This window comes from Bombus affinis, unplaced genomic scaffold (genome assembly GCF_024516045.1).
Source record: "Bombus affinis isolate iyBomAffi1 unplaced genomic scaffold, iyBomAffi1.2 ctg00001067.1, whole genome shotgun sequence".
NCBI lineage: Eukaryota > Metazoa > Arthropoda > Insecta > Hymenoptera > Apidae > Bombus > Bombus affinis.
In genome coordinates, this window is record NW_026109533.1 from 20,001 (window position 1) to 26,383 (window position 6,383).

The 6,383-nt window shown below is 48.4% G+C and overlaps 2 non-coding genes across 2 annotated transcripts; both read right to left on the reverse strand.

Annotated features, from left to right (window-relative positions):
- Positions 1 to 1,694: 1,694 nt before the first annotated feature.
- On the reverse strand, positions 1,695 to 1,849 carry LOC126928548 (5.8S ribosomal RNA). The gene has a single exon (XR_007716763.1). It is a non-coding gene; the product is annotated as a 5.8S ribosomal RNA (ribosomal RNA).
- Positions 1,850 to 3,938: 2,089 nt separating this feature from the next.
- Positions 3,939 to 5,861, reverse strand: LOC126928549 (small subunit ribosomal RNA). The gene has a single exon (XR_007716764.1). It is a non-coding gene; the product is annotated as a small subunit ribosomal RNA (ribosomal RNA).
- Positions 5,862 to 6,383: the final 522 nt, after the last annotated feature.

A 6,383-nucleotide genomic window follows, 5' to 3' on the forward strand; every position in this document is an offset into this window, starting at 1 on the left:
CTACTCTCGACAAATTCCAGCGGTTCCTTGTTTTCTGCCGGCACAGAGATCGAAACGGCAAAGTTTCTTTGCTCTGTACCGACGACGACGAAAACGCACGGGAACGCACGCAAGTGGAAAAGCGAGCGAGACGTACACTGTGGTGTGTTCGGGGACTGGACGACCGTCGACGTTAGGATGCGCGGTCCAGCGATAGACGCCGAAAAGGCATGGGATGACCAACACTCTCTGTTTTTCGAGTACTTGTAGCGCCGAATTGCCTTAAAAAAAAATCACACGCGCGCACGACTATCACGTCGTACGCGCGTGTATACCTCGTCTTTAATTAAATCAAAGTTTCACTCCAGCCTCGCCAAAGGGGATCGTCTTCTTCCTCGTCTACGATCTCTTCTCCTGTACGTGTCCAGAGATTCTCTCTGGCATGACGACGACGACCATCCAACGACTTTGTAACGGACTCTCGTGCGCATCTTCGTCAGGTACGGAAACGTTGCGCAACACCTCGAGCTTGGTAAAACACCCGTAGCCGATCATAGACACGCGCTAGTTCGCACACGATTTCTACGATTTCCGACGAACGTGGCTTTGGGCCAGGGCCGGCGGGCAGAGAGATACGCGAACGACGGGGAAAATTCGTCCCGATACAAGTAACGCGTACTCTCCGATCTCCGCGCAACGCCTGGGGATCATCTCCCTAAGTCATCAGCGCTCGAAGAAATCACGTGTGCGTTCCCGGATCTACGGCTCTCTTTCGGGGATAAATTACAAGCACAGAGTATGTTAAACGCAACGACGACCCATCGATGCGACGGTCCTCGTCGTTGTCAGTCGCTCGCGCAGAGTATATCTCTACGCACGAAGAGACGGAGTGGGCATTAGATCCCTGGGGCTATTCGAGTAAAACGTCTTAAGAAAAGACGGTTGTACGGCAAAATTCCGCACCGTTACCAAGTTTACTTTTATCTGAGGCTGTTCTCCTTCTCTCCTCTCTCGACCGAGTTCCCATATTTGCTTTCTCTCAGTCTCGCCAAAATAATATTCATTTAAGACGACGTCGGGGGCGCGGACATCGTGCTCATCGAAAACCTGCAAACGTATGCAAATCTGCTGATATGAAAAAAAAATCGGTCACGAGGACAACACTACGTATATATATATATATATATATATATATATATATATAATATATTCGATAACCGACACGAAGCGGTGCATAAGCGGGCGGTCGTACGAAAGGACGACTCACGACGCCGCTAGCACTCACGCAGGTCCGTGACGGTTCTCTCCGCTCTTATTCGTATCCTTCTTCGTGCGCTTCCTCCGACTCTGAAACGTTCTACGTATCGTAAGAACGACGGCGGGTTGTCGAAGGCACCAAGGGACAGAGAGAGACAGAGGTAGAGTTTCGTAGTGTCTCCCGTGAACACGATAGTTTATATATCGAGCATGCGTACGAATTGCACGGTCTCGACACGACCGCGACGAACGCCGACGAGCGTCCAACAATCGCTCGTACGTCGCGTACGTTCTCTCGCGTCCGCTCTTGTTCGTATCCTTCTTCGTGCGCTTCCTCCGACTCTGAAACGTTCTACGTATCGTAAGAACGACGGCGGGTTGTCGAAGGCACCAAGGGACAGAGAGAGACAGATAGAGAGGAACGACACGCAACGCAAGCAGTCTTAGGTTTACGTGAGCAACCCTCAGCCAGGCGTGGTCCAGGAATTGTATCCGTGGACCGCAATGTGCGTTCGAAATGTCGATGTTCATGTGTCCTGCAGTTCACACGTTGACGCGCAATTAGCTGCGTTCTTCATCGACCCACGAGCCAAGTGATCCACCGTTCAGGGTAATCTTTTCATATATTTTTTAAAACTCTTGTACTCCATGTACTCTTAATACTCGGTTCGAGCGAAGCCGAGATCCGACACGACCGACCAACGGGAATCGGACGCGCAGAAGTCGCCGGAAGATCGACGACACGAAAACGTTCGAAAATGAAATCCGACGAACGCGCGAAGATACGCGCGTCCGCCGGCCGGGCGAAAAGTACATTATGATATATAACAACCATCGAGATCGAAGCTCCGTTCGTCAGGAAACGACGGGGATATAACACCCGATTCTGAATCCTCTGTGCAGCACACGATCTCGCGAAGAAATACGCACGGTGGCTAGCCCATATATATATATATGTGTGTGTGTGTATATATAATACGATATGCATTCCTCTCGTCCAATTATTCAAGAAAAAGAGCGTGCGCCTCCATCGTTCGGGTGATGTAAAGATTCGATGGGACTCGCGCGACCCTCGGCCTCGAGCGGTCTTTCCTCCCAATATCCAGAAGCCGAGCTTTGAAAAAACTCTAGCGACGGCACGGGTGTCCGACTCACGACATCGAGGCTTCGAAGTCGGCGATCTCCTCCGAACGGATGGCGATCGCGACGACTCAAAGCGTGAAAAATCGACGAAAGAGAACACATCTCCGTTCAGGTGATTGTTTTTTTTAAAAAATAAAAAAATTCGATGGGACTCGCATCCATCTACCTCGCGCGGTCTTTCTTCCCAATATCCAGAAGCCGAGCTTTGAAAAAACTTCAGCGACGGCACGGGTGTCCGACTCACGACAACGAGGATAGACAGCCTGCGGTCCCCTCTGAACGGGTTATATGCGACGAACTAGACGAAACTTTAGTCGTTCAGGTGGTATAAAAAAAAAAAATTCGATGGGACGCACGCGCAGCCGTCGTCCTCGAGCGGTCTTTCTTCCCAATATCCAGAAGCCGAGCTTTGAAAAAACTCTAGCGACGGCACGGGTGTCCGACTCACGACATCGAGGGTAGACAGCCTGCGGTCCCCTCTGAACCAACTTCGGCTAGACTAGTTACGAATCGTTGCTACGCATCGTCATCATAGTCATCGTCATCATCATCATTATCATAGCGGGCCAACATCCACGCAATGCGTTTTCGTTCTAGGTTACCCGATCCACGAGTATGTTACAAGTGGTTTCGTTATTTCGAACAAAACGACATACGAAGAACACACGCCCTATGGGTAGGAAGCACGTTTCGAGAACGACCGAGAGCGGTGAAAGAGACGAAAGGTCGACGCGCATAAGGTATCCATGGATCTTCGAAGAGAACCTTCGAAGATATGTCGGTATCCTTTCTACATGCGCGACTCGCTACTCGTACTTTCGCTCTCGTCGACTCGTTTTAGTCGCTTCGTTCGATCCCAAAGAGGAGTCTTCGATGTCCCGTTGCTAGGAGGAGAGCAAACGCAACACAGACCACGAAACATAGAAGAGAATAGGCGAGCATGATCTCTCCGACACGAGGCACTTTAGAGATTTTGTTATTCGTTTGTACGGTCTCCACGACGCAAAAAAAAAAATACGAGATCGTGGCGGCGGGTCTTTCTGTATACGGCCTCACGCAAGCGCCTCGATCTCATTTCTCTTTACGGGTGGTTTCCATTCGTAATTTTTCGTTCGATATTCGTGTCAAAGTTTAATTTTCGAAAGCTCAAGTTCCCATTTATAGTTTTATTATAAAATCATAATATTCGCAGACGGCGGGTCTTTCTGTGTACGACCTCACGCAGGCGCCTCGAATTCGTTTATGTATGTATATATATATATATATATATATATATGTATCTCTTCATCCCGATGATCGAGAGAGAGTGCCACCTTCTCTTCATATAGTTTCGTAGCTGGAGGGTCGTCTCCTCCTTATGTCTTTTCATCATTTTGCCAACGGAGTAAGCCACGCTCCGGGCGAATTTAACTGTTCTTTGTTAAAGTATATAGCTTGTTGATACGTCGTATATACTTTGGTTCGTCGATATAGGAGGAGTACGGCTCCTTACCGACTTATACAGTTTCGTATTTTTCAAGTGTTCAAGTCAAATTCTTTAAGTTTTTGTGTTATATCGTTAATGATCCTTCCGCAGGTTCACCTACGGAAACCTTGTTACGACTTTTACTTCCTCTAAATGATCAAGTTTGGTCATCTTCCCGGTAACATCGGCAATGCTTATCACATTGGCCGCGCACCAGTCCGAAGACCTCACTAAATCATTCAATCGGTAGTAGCGACGGGCGGTGTGTACAAAGGGCAGGGACGTAATCAACGCGAGCTTATGACTCGCGCTTACTGGGAATTCCTCGTTCATGGGGAATAATTGCAAGCCCCAATCCCTAGCACGAAGGAGGTTCAGCGGGTTACCCGGGCCTTTCGGCCAGGGAAAACACGCTGATTCCTTCAGTGTAGCGCGCGTGCGGCCCAGAACATCTAAGGGCATCACAGACCTGTTATTGCTCAATCTCGTGCGGCTAGAAGCCGCCTGTTCCTCTAAGAAGATTTGTTTGTACGTTGGTAGTAAAAACCCACCGACCGAAGCCGGGGGCCTTCGAGATACCATAAGTTACGTCTATTTAGCAGGCTAGAGTCTCGTTCGTTATCGGAATTAACCAGACAAATCGCTCCACCAACTAAGAACGGCCATGCACCACCACCCACCGAATCAAGAAAGAGCTATCAATCTGTCAATCCTTCCGGTGTCCGGGCCTGGTGAGGTTTCCCGTGTTGAGTCAAATTAAGCCGCAGGCTCCACTCCTGGTGGTGCCCTTCCGTCAATTCCTTTAAGTTTCAGCTTTGCAACCATACTTCCCCCGGAACCCAAAAGCTTTGGTTTCCCGGAAGCTGCCCGCCGAGTCATCGGAGGAACTTCGGCGGATCGCTGGCTGGCATCGTTTATGGTTAGAACTAGGGCGGTATCTGATCGCCTTCGAACCTCTAACTTTCGTTCTTGATTAATGAAAACATTTTTGGCAAATGCTTTCGCTTCTGTCCGTCTTGCGACGATCCAAGAATTTCACCTCTAACGTCGCAATACGAATGCCCCCATCTGTCCCTATTAATCATTACCTCGGGGCTCCGAAAACCAACAAAATAGAACCGAGGTCCTATTCCATTATTCCATGCACACAGTATTCAGGCGAAGGTAGCCTGCTTTAAGCACTCTAATTTGTTCAAAGTAAACGTATCGGCCCACCTCGACACTCAGTGAAGAGCACCGCGATGGGATATTAGTTGGACCGCCCGCGAGGAGCTAAGCCCACCGATAGGACGTACCACATAATGCCAGTTAAACACCGCGAGCGGTGAACCGACACTGTGACACACAGATTCAACTACGAGCTTTTTAACCGCAACAACTTTAATATACGCTATTGGAGCTGGAATTACCGCGGCTGCTGGCACCAGACTTGCCCTCCAATTGGTCCTCGTTAAAGGATTTAAAGTGTACTCATTCCGATTACGGGGCCTCGGATGAGTCCCGTATCGTTATTTTTCGTCACTACCTCCCCGTGCCGGGAGTGGGTAATTTGCGCGCCTGCTGCCTTCCTTGGATGTGGTAGCTGTTTCTCAGGCTCCCTCTCCGGAATCGAACCCTGATTCCCCGTTACCCGTTACAACCATGGTAGGCGCAGAACCTACCATCGACAGTTGATAAGGCAGACATTTGAAAGATGCGTCGCCGGTGCTAGATGACCATGCGATCAGCACAAAGTTATTCAGAGTCACCAAAACAAACGATGGACGGACAGACGAGCCATCCGCCACCGATTGGTTTTGATCTAATAAAAGCATTCCTACCATCTCTGGTCGGAATCTGTTTGCATGTATTAGCTCTAGAATTACCACAGTTATCCAAGTAAATGTAGGTATGATCTAAGAAACCATAACTGATTTAATGAGCCATTCGCGGTTTCACCTTAATGCGGCATGTACTGAGACATGCATGGCTTAATCTTTGAGACAAGCATATGACTACTGGCAGGATCAACCAGGGATCTTATAATATATTCCCAAAAACCAGCATTTTCGTTTAAAAGTTCTCTCTGTGTCGTAGGTGGGACGTAAGCACCGTACGACGAGACTTTTCATTTTATATATATATGTAATATGACTTAGAGAGCAACGTTCCATGGTTCAGTAACAACGTCACTCAGCCACTTTAATTCTCCTCCTCTCTCACCATCATATATCGATACAAAGATTCATACTTCACAGAATTATTTCTGTTTGTAACTTTTCTCCTCCAACTTCTCTCGTAGAATATAACTTAGCGGTAAAGCACGTATACGCATGCTGGACATACCGTAAGAATATTCTTTTATAAGCTTCAACACCTCTGTAGAGACGCGTTACCAGAAGATAACGCACTCTACAGAACGCCAAAAGGACCATCGTGCAGCTACAAATAGCTTACAACCGATGGTCTCTGCAAGAATGGCTACTCCGTAAGTACAAGCACACACGCATCCAACTTTTGTCAAATACGTGCACACAGGTCACCAGCTTCCCGACTAAGG